Source organism: Oreochromis niloticus, linkage group LG3, assembly GCF_001858045.2.
Source record: "Oreochromis niloticus isolate F11D_XX linkage group LG3, O_niloticus_UMD_NMBU, whole genome shotgun sequence".
NCBI lineage: Eukaryota > Metazoa > Chordata > Actinopteri > Cichliformes > Cichlidae > Oreochromis > Oreochromis niloticus.
In genome coordinates this window covers 675842-685941 of record NC_031967.2, presented here as the reverse complement: position 1 = coordinate 685941, position 10100 = coordinate 675842, and the positions used below count along the sequence as shown (strand labels likewise).

The window sequence follows — 10100 nt, the reverse complement described above, 5'->3', positions numbered from 1 at the left end:
CACGAGACACCTGCAGAGCTCTGACGCTAAGCTAGCCACACAGCATGCTAACACTAAGCTAACGCTAAGCTAGCCAAGAACCCAGAGTGACGTTATAGCTGAGTAAACACTGACCCCAGACCAGCACCGTGATAAAGTGAGCTGCTGCTGCTGAACCTGAACAGGTAACACAGTGATGAGCAGTCAGGCTGCAGGTTTCTACCTGTTCATGTTTCTACAGTAGAATCACTTTGAAGTGTCTTTGTGCTGTTTCATCTTTGTGTTCATAAACACTCAGAGAAACATCACGTGACCTCATCAGGATCTGTGTTGGTGTGTGGGGCTGTACCTCAGCTTTAGATTGTTACATGCTCATTTGTTCATTTTACACAGTAACATCAAAGTAATGTTATGAGGAGTAATGAAGTAACGTACTCCATTACTTTTAATAATTGTTCTGTGTAATATGTGTAATAATGACTTTTTTGAGTAATGACCAACACTGATCACAACAAAGAGGAAATGCCTCCAACATGCACAAACATTTGACCCACAACATGCAGTTAATGCGCACAAATGTCTTTGATATGCTGCTCAGTGATGGTGGTGACTGTCAGAGCAGAGCTACTGAGAATCAATAAGTAATATCAACGATGGAATCACTAAACTCTTATCATCCCTGTCAGTATCATACATGTGCTGTATAATGTGATAAATGTAGAGGTGCTGGCTGTTCTCTCACTCTGCTGTTTAGCTGTAAAGGACGCCTCCCTGCCTTTGTCTCATTCATGACCTTTAATAGTCTCTTCTAACATGCAGAGATCTGTCTGATCTGTTTCATAGAGTCTAACCAGCCTGTACAGGTAACAACAACAGTCACTGCATCACTGACACACAACTTCATCTCTGTCAATAACAACATTCATACATGGAATAAAAACACATCAGTGGATCATTGCTGGAGCTGCCTGGACTTCAGTCTTCAGGATCTCAACCAACAGCATCGACATGCTGCTCCAGGTGTCTGTGCTCCAGGTGTCCGTGCTCCAGGTGTCTGTGCTCCAGGTGTCTGTGCTCCAGATGTTTGTGCTCCAGATGTTTGTGCTCCAGGTGTCTGTGCTCCAGGTGTCTGTGCTCCAGGTGTCTGTGCTCCAGGTGTTTGTGCTCCAGGTGTCTGTGCTCCAGGTGTCTGTGCTCCAGGTGTCTGTGCTCCAGGTGTCTGTGCTCCAGATGTTTGTGCTCCAGGTGTCTGTGCTCCAGGTGTCTGTGCTCCAGGTGTTTGTGCTCCAGGTGTCTGTGCTCCAGGTGTCTGTGCTCCAGATGTTTGTGCTCCAGGTGTTTGTGCTCCAGGTGTCTGTGCTCCAGGTGTCTGTGCTATTGGTGGAAAGGCTCTCAGTTTCCTCCTTGAAATAAGTGTTTATATTGTTGTTATATTGTTGACCCACTATTGATCATGTGACTCATCACATGACCAATGGTGAGCGTCTCTTTCCCTCTCAGGTTTAAATATCTGGGACTCTCCACCGTTTGGTTTTACAACTGAAGAAGCTTCTTGGATGAAACGTCTACAAGAAACTTAAAGACGTCTCTTTTCTCTCCAAGCTCCTTAGATCACATGACCTGGATGACTGAACTGTGAAGAGTAGAAATATTTTACTGCTATTATTTGCTGCTATTTTTATAATCATCATTACCATTTCATTATTAATAGTGATGTTGCATTCAGATGTTCAAATATATTGGTATCATATTAGTCTTTATTACAGGTCCAGTAAGAACCACGTTAAACTGTTGAGTTGAATCTATAATTTTAAATGCTTTTCAATGCTCCTATAATCTTAAAAGTTTATGGGCAGACTGCATTGTGAAAGAAAAGGCCTAACGCTGAGTATCCTCAAAATAAGACAGGAAACTGCATGCTTCCGCAGAAGTGAAACCGAAAGCACAGTCTCAGTGCAAGTAATTCTGAGGAGCAGTTTGGATGATGCTATTATCATCTTTGATGCATTTATATTTCTGATTAAGCTTTGATTAAGTTTTAAGTAGTTGTATTAGATTGAAACATTTGTTTTATACATTTTACATAGAAGTTAAGATCATTACGCACAGGATGGCCTTAGCCTGGTTGCCTAAGTTGAGGTTAACTAGGGTGCAGAGAGCATATGCAAACTCTGTGCACACACAGACAGACATACACACACATACACACACACTGTTAGGGTGTAGGTGAAAGTTGACTGATGAAGCAGTAGATGCACGATGCGAGAGCTGAGCTGGCTTACGGGAAACCACCGGGGAGAAGATGGAAGCCAGTGTCCTTTTAATTGTGTCTTAAGTTGTCAAATAGAACATTTGTGGTTTTGAAGCTGATGTATGTGATGACGCAATGAGGGGGCGTCACTAAATATACTCTGATGCATATAAAACTGTATTTTGATGTTTGGAGGATGAGATTGTGGGGCTGTCTGCTTACAGAGTCCGCTCATTCTCCCACGCGTGTTTTTTTCATTAAAATCATCGTCTTTACTCTTTGGACCAGTGTGGTTACTTGCCCTCCGCCTGTGTTTTCTTCCCTATATTTTTTGAACCTTAACAGAACCTACAGACATTATTTACCTGGTTTCTAGGTCACATGACAGGTCAGAGGTCAGCGACTGTAACTGTAACAAAGGTCCAACTCCAGCCTTCAGTGGTGAACCTGGACCAACGAGGTCAGAGAGCTGAACTCACTGAGTAACAGAAATAATTCTGCACTGACATTATAATCAGTGTTGATTCTGGTTGATTTTCTGACTGTGTTTGTGAGCTGAGAGGAAATGAAAATGAGTTTGTAACAAAAATCAGTTTTGTCCAGTTTTCCTGTAAAAAGCTGAACTCTAATCTAAGAGGATGTTACTGACAGGAAACAGCTGCATCATCTGCAGTCTGTGTGATCACAGCTGCTTCAATCATGTTTGTGTCTGCAGAGGTCAGAGGTCACAGTCTGCAGGGTCCAGCTGTCCGTCTGTGAGGAGTGACCGGTCCAAAGATCATGATCCATTCTTCAGTGCTGAACCAGGACCAACGAGGTCAGAGAGCTGTGATGACTCCTTTACATGTTTGTGTTTCCTGGATAAATCTGACCTGAAACATCCTCAGATTGTTACAAAGATTCATAAAAAGAAAACAATGAAAGAGAAAAGATCCAAATGTTCGACTTGGTCATTTGCTGTTTGAGGACAGTGATGCTCATATCTGAGGGGAACGTGTGACCTGAGTGGGTTCATGTTTGTCTTTAAAGAGCTGCTCTGATTCTCTTTGTGTCTGATCTGTTAAACAGTCTGAGAGGTCACACAGAGACCCAGCAGCTAAAGCCTGGATCATACTGGCTGCTGTTACTCCATCAGGACAACACTGAACCACAGTGGGTGGATGTAGTGGATAAATCCCACCATACTGATGCTCAGAGTTAATCACAGGGAACAAAACCAGATGTGACCTTCAGATTGTGACCTTTGGAGTGGACGATGCAGATTTCAATAGAGAATAAATGTTGTTGTTTTTCAGCTGTGAAAAAAGAATCTAATTTTCTGAACTTAAGAATTTATGATGCTGGAAAAAACATGGAGACTATAACACAACATTTCACTGTATTCATAGAATGAATGTAAAACTGTCAGACATTCATTAAATATGCAAAATGTCCACAGAAACATCAGAGGGTCAGATGTGAAGCACTCAGTGATTTTGATCAAATGACTCATCAGTTATTGATCTGTACTACACTGATCTACCACGTTAGTAAAGCTGGTGTTCTGGTGGTGGAGGGAGACCTCGGATCATGTTCTGGTGTTGGAGCAGTGATCTGCTGATGGTTCAGTTTAATGAGCTTCTTCAAAATCATCCCTGACATCACCACTGAAAGGACGTCCATAAACTTAGTAAAAATGACCCATATTTTCACAATCTGAGAGTCTAAAACTTGACAGACTTGATTCAGATGAAGTTATTTGAGCAGAAACTCCTGGATCTTTATCCTGTGTTGATCTAATCCTTCATGGTTCCTCCACAGAGTGGACCAGCAGAGCTCAGAGGTTCCCAGTGGTCAGTCTGCCCAGCAGCATCAAACACAGCTGGACTCCATATTTATGGTCTGTACATGTACAACAACTACTGTTACATCTGTTCTGTCCACAGTCATCTCCATGCTGCTCTTTGTAGACCAGTGTCAGTGTGTCCAACATGGATCTGATGTTTGGCTCCATGATTTCAGTCTGATCGGCTCATTCATAAATATTCTGTTCCAGCTGCTGGAGGACAACATCATTACTTTTGTGAAGAACGAGCTGAAGAAGATCCAGAAGGTTCTGAGTCCAGGTTACCCAGAATGCTTAGAGAGTCGGAGGAGCAGCAGCAGAGAGGCATTTGTGAAGATCACAGTGGACTTCCTGAGGAGAATGAAGCAGGAGGAGCTGGCTGACCGTCTGCAGAGCAGTAAGAGGATTTATCTAAAGATTTAAGCTGCTGGATAAATGAACATTTTCCAGAGATGGAAGATGGAGCAACATGTTTTAAAAATTAGTTCTTTTTGGAATTGAGTGTTTATTTTTCTTCTCATTCAGAACTTCCAGCTGCAGTTTGTCATTGTAACCTTAAATCTGCTCTGAAGAAGAAGTTCCAGTGTGTGTTTGAGGGCATCGCTAAAGCAGGAAGCCCAACCCTTCTGAATCAGATCTACACAGAGCTCTACATCACAGAGGGAGGGACTGCAGAGGTCAATGATGAACATGAGGTCAGACAGATTGAAACAGCATCCAGGAAACCAGACAGACCAGAAACAACCATCAGACAAGAAGACCTCTTTAAAGCCTCACCTGGAAGATATGAACCAATCAGAACAGTGCTGACAAAGGGAGTGGCTGGCATTGGGAAAACAGTCTTAACACAGAAATACAGCCTGGACTGGGCTGAAGACAAAGCCAACCAGGACATCCAGTTCATATTTCCATTCACTTTCAGAGAGCTGAATGTGCTGAAAGAGAAAAAGTTCAGCTTGGTGGGACTTGTTCATCACTTCTTTACTGAAACCAAAGAAGCAGGAATCTGCAGCTTTGAAGACTTCCAGGTTGTGTTCATCTTTGATGGTCTGGATGAGTGTCGACTTCCTCTGGACTTCCACAAAACTACAATCCTGACTGACCCTAGAAAGTCCACCTCAGTGGATGTGCTGCTGATAAACCTCATCAGGGGGAAACTGCTTCCCTCTGCTCGCCTCTGGATAACAACACGACCTGCAGCAGCCAATCAGATCCCTCCTCAGTGTGTCGACATGGTGACAGAGGTCAGAGGGTTCACTGACCCACAGAAGGAGGAGTACTTCAGGAAGAGATTCAGAGATGAGGAGCAGGCCAGCAGGATCATCTCCCACATCAAGAAAGCTCGAAGCCTCCACATCATGTGCCACATCCCAGTCTTCTGCTGGATCACTGCTACAGTTCTGGAGGATGTGCTGGAAACCAGAGAGGGAGGACAGCTGCCCAAGACCCTGACTGAGATGTACATCCACTTCCTGGTGGTTCAGGCCAAAGTGAAGAAGGTCAAGTATGATGGAGGAGCTGAGACAGATCCACACTGGAGTCCAGAGAGCAGGAAGATGATGGAGTCTCTGGGAAAACTGGCTTTTGATCAGCTGCAGAAAGGAAACCTGATCTTCTATGAATCAGACCTGACAGAGTGTGGCATCGATATCAGAGCAGCCTCAGTGTACTCAGGAGTGTTCACACAGATCTTTAAAGAGGAGAGAGGACTGTACCAGGACAAGGTGTTCTGCTTCATCCATCTGAGTGTTCAGGAGTTTCTGGCTGCTCTTCATGTCCATCTGACCTTCATCAACTCTGGACTCAATCTGATGGAACAACAACAAACAACCTCCAAGAAATCTAAATTATTTAACAAACTAAAACTCCAATCTCTCCACCAGAGTGCTGTGAACAAGGCCTTACAGAGTCCAAATGGACACCTGGACTTGTTCCTCCGCTTCCTCCTGGGTCTTTCACTGCAGACCAATCAGACTCTCCTACGAGGTCTGCTGACACAGACAGGAAGTAGCTCACAGACCAATCAGGAAACAGTCCAGTACATCAAGAAGAAGCTCAGTGAGAATCTGTCTGCAGAGAAAAGCATCAATCTGTTCTACTGTCTGAATGAACTGAATGATCGTTCTCTAGTGGAGGAGATCCAACAGTCCCTGAGATCAGGACGTCTCTCCACAGATAAACTGTCTCCTGCTCAGTGGTCAGCTCTGGTCTTCATCTTACTGTCATCAGAAGAAGATCTGGATGTGTTTGACCTGCAGAAATACTCTGCTTCAGAGGAGGCTCTTCTGAGGCTGCTGCCAGTGGTCAAAGCCTCCAACAAAGCTCTGTGAGTACATTTGTACTCATGTCTTTACTTTTAACATCCAACTGTGTCAGTAATTTATTTCACCAGGATTTCTTTGTATGAATTTGTATCCTAAAGTTTTGGGATTTCTCCAGTACAACTGTAACCTCTTTGATGCCTCCAGAACTCGGTGCACTCGAGACGCTGAATCCACCATAAACTCTGACATCACTGCTGCTGTTATGTTATCAGTCTTTGTTTAAACACTTAGGCTGCATGTGCCTGATGTTGTGATACTTTATATTCACATGCATGCTCCTAGATACATTTCTACTGCAGGCCTATTTTTAGTCACAAATGTTGGTGAAACACTTGCTTTTCAATGCATGGTGGGTCCTGCATTAAAGCATTTGAATTACTCAGTGAATGATGGCAGCCAGAGAAACATCCTTAGTTCCACTTTAAACTAAACTCTGCTTCGGTCCTCCACAGTGTGTTTGTGGTTTCTTTGTTGTTGTTGGCCTGCTCTCTCCTCTCACTCCAGTCTGGTTGCAGCAGATGTTTGTCCCTCCCTGAACCTGCAGACTTGGGTGCAGCACCTCAGTTCATCTTCAGTCTGAAACCAGCTGTTTTATCCCCTCAAGCACACCTTCCCTGGTCATCTCTGCTGTGGTTGCTATAAAATTTGATCTTGATTAAAAAAAAAGAACAAAAAAAAGTAAACTAAAGTCAGATTTGATGCCATTTATTGGCAGCATGGTGCCTGTTTGTCTTTGACGATAAACTGCAGCACAGTCTAAAGCAAACCTTCTGACTTTATTGACTTTATGCATGTACAGGGAGTGCCGAATTATTAGGCAAATGAGTATTTTGTCCACATCATCCTCTTCATGCATGTTGTCTTACTCCAAGCTGTATAGGCTCGAAAGCCTACTACCAATTAAGCATATTAGGTGATGTGCATCTCTGTAATGAGAAGGGGTGTGGTCTAATGACATCAACACCCTATATCAGGTGTGCATAATTATTAGGCAACTTCCTTTCCTTTGGCAAAATGGGTCAAAAGAAGGACTTGACAGGCTCAGAAAAGTCAAAAATAGTGAGATATCTTGCAGAGGCATGCAGCAGTCTTAAAATTGCAAAGCTTCTGAAGCGTGACCATCGAACAATCAAGCGTTTCATTCAAAATAGTCAACAGGGTCGCAAGAAGCGTGTGGAAAAACCAAGGCGCAAAATAACTGCCCATGAACTGAGAAAAGTCAAGCGTGCAGCTGCCAAGATGCCACTTGCCACCAGTTTGGCCATATTTCAGAGCTGCAACATCACTGGAGTGCCCAAAAGCACAAGGTGTGCAATACTCAGAGACATGGCCAAGGTAAGAAAGGCTGAAAGACGACCACCACTGAACAAGACACACAAGCTGAAACGTCAAGACTGGGCCAAGAAATATCTCAAGACTGATTTTTCTAAGGTTTTATGGACTGATGAAATGAGAGTGAGTCTTGATGGGCCAGATGGATGTGCCCGTGGCTGGATTGGTAAAGGGCAGAGAGCTCCAGTCCCACTCAGACGCCAGCAAGGTGGAGGTGGAGTACTGGTTTGGGCTGGTATCATCAAAGATGAGCTTGTGGGGCCTTTTCGGGTTGAGGATGGAGTCAAGCTCAACTCCCAGTCCTACTGCCAGTTTCTGGAAGACACCTTCTTCAAGCAGTGGTACAGGAAGAAGTCTGCATCCTTCAAGAAAAACATGATTTTCATGCAGGACAATGCTCCATCACACGCGTCCAAGTACTCCACAGCGTGGCTGGCAAGAAAGGGTATAAAAGAAGAAAAACTAATGACATGGCCTCCTTGTTCACCTGATCTGAACCCCATTGAGAACCTGTGGTCCATCATCAAATGTGAGATTTACAAGGAGGGAAAACAGTACACCTCTCTGAACAGTGTCTGGGAGGCTGTGGTTGCTGCTGCACGCAATGTTGATGGTGAACAGATCAAAACACTGACAGAATCCATGGATGGCAGGCTTTTGAGTGTCCTTGCAAAGAAAGGTGGCTATATTGGTCGCTGATTTGTTTTTGTTTTGTTTTTGAATGTCAGAAATGTATATTTGTGAATGTGGAGATGTTATATTGGTTTCACTGGTAAAAATAAATGATTGAAATGGGTATATATTTGTTTTTTGTTAAGTTGCCTAATAATTATGCACAGTAATAGTCACCTGCACACACAGATATCCCCCTAAAATAGCTAAAACTAAAAACAAACTAAAAACTACTTCCAAAAACATTCAGCTTTGATATTAATGAGTTTTTTGGGTTCATTGAGAACATGGTTGTTGTTCAATAATAAAATTATTCCTCAAAAATACAACTTGCCTAATAATTCTGCACTCCCTGTATATGTTCTTCCTGTTCACCTTGGACACACAACAGCTCTGTTTGTTGTGACTGGATCTAGAACACAATTCAGATCAGCCAACATATCCTAATCTAGATGATTTTTAAGGTGGTATCTGGGAGGAAAAGTTAAAAATCAGCTTGGATGGCCTGTACTGTATGATGGCCTTGGTTGCACCACATTGACAGCCATGCAGGGTGGGTCACTCCTTGGGCAAGAAGACCGAGGAGTGAGCCACCCTTGGTCAAAGCTTGGTCATTCAAGCTCACTGTTTTCCCCTTGTTGGTTGATGATAAGTATTTTGTTTTTACCTGACTTATAGTCATCATTGTCTTCAAATGAACTCACACACTGCTGACTGCTGTAGCTTACCTGGCTGAGCAGGTGACCCATGTACTGAAAGTTAGAGTCGTGACTCCAGGGCCTGGTTTGAGTCTGCCCAAGACCATTTCCTGTGTGTTATTCTCCTCACTTCCTGTCTTCTCTGTCCTATACAGTGAAGACAAAAGGCCTCAGGTTGTGAAAACTCTTCCCCTTCATCATCTTCCATCTCTCTCATCTAAAATCACCAGTATTCTCTGAGTAGAGAATCTTTTCACAATCTTGAATGATAAGGATCCAAGTGGGTAAAGTTAGTTATTTGTTGTGTTCCTATTTGCAGCTGGGACAGATTGTGAAAAACTCTCGGCTGCCAAAATTACATTCAGTTAGAAGAAAAACATTGAGTGAAGTGTTTGTTTCATCATCCTTCACAGCTCATCCACCAGGTGTCACAAACTGCAGCAGAGCAGTACAAAGCATGTCATACTGGAACTGCAACAACCAGAGTTTTACCTACCTTTGGTGTTTCTTGACAGCATGAGCGTAATATTTACTGAACAGAGTCGTCTTCTGTAATCTTTTCAGATTCAGAACACTGTATTTATTTTCAAGGGGCAATTAGGATCCTGACCTTGCCAACCGTACATACAATACACAGACATCACATTGGGGAGACAGGTCAGGCCAGGTAGCTGGCCGGTCAGCCGCTAGAGCAGTGACCCGGAACTGAACAGCAGAAAATGCACAACATGAGGAAAGATGAGGAGAAAAAAGAACTCCGCCCAGACTGAGCTCCAACAGGGAGATCAGTTTGAGAACAGAAAAAAATGACCTTAGTGCAGAGCACATGAAAACTCTTAATACGCCATAGAAACACATGACAAGCAACAGGGATGGGTAACAGGTGAGAGACAGCCGGTGTAGACAGCGCATCCGGGCCTGCAGCATTTGCGCTGGTCCCCTCGACCCACCGTCTGCACCGGGAGGGGATAAGCATGCTTAGGATGGGAAGGAACAGTCTAAACACCGTCTGGTATCAG

The 10100-nt window shown here is 43.6% G+C and overlaps 1 long non-coding RNA gene across 1 annotated transcript; it reads left to right on the top strand.

Annotated features, from left to right (window-relative positions):
• Window positions 1-4394: 4394 nt before the first annotated feature.
• On the top strand, window positions 4395-4731 carry LOC112842751 (uncharacterized). Its single transcript, XR_003214764.1, has 2 exons — window positions 4395-4452; window positions 4581-4731. It is a non-coding gene; the product is annotated as an uncharacterized LOC112842751 (long non-coding RNA).
• The last annotated feature ends 5369 nt before the right edge of the window (window positions 4732-10100 follow it).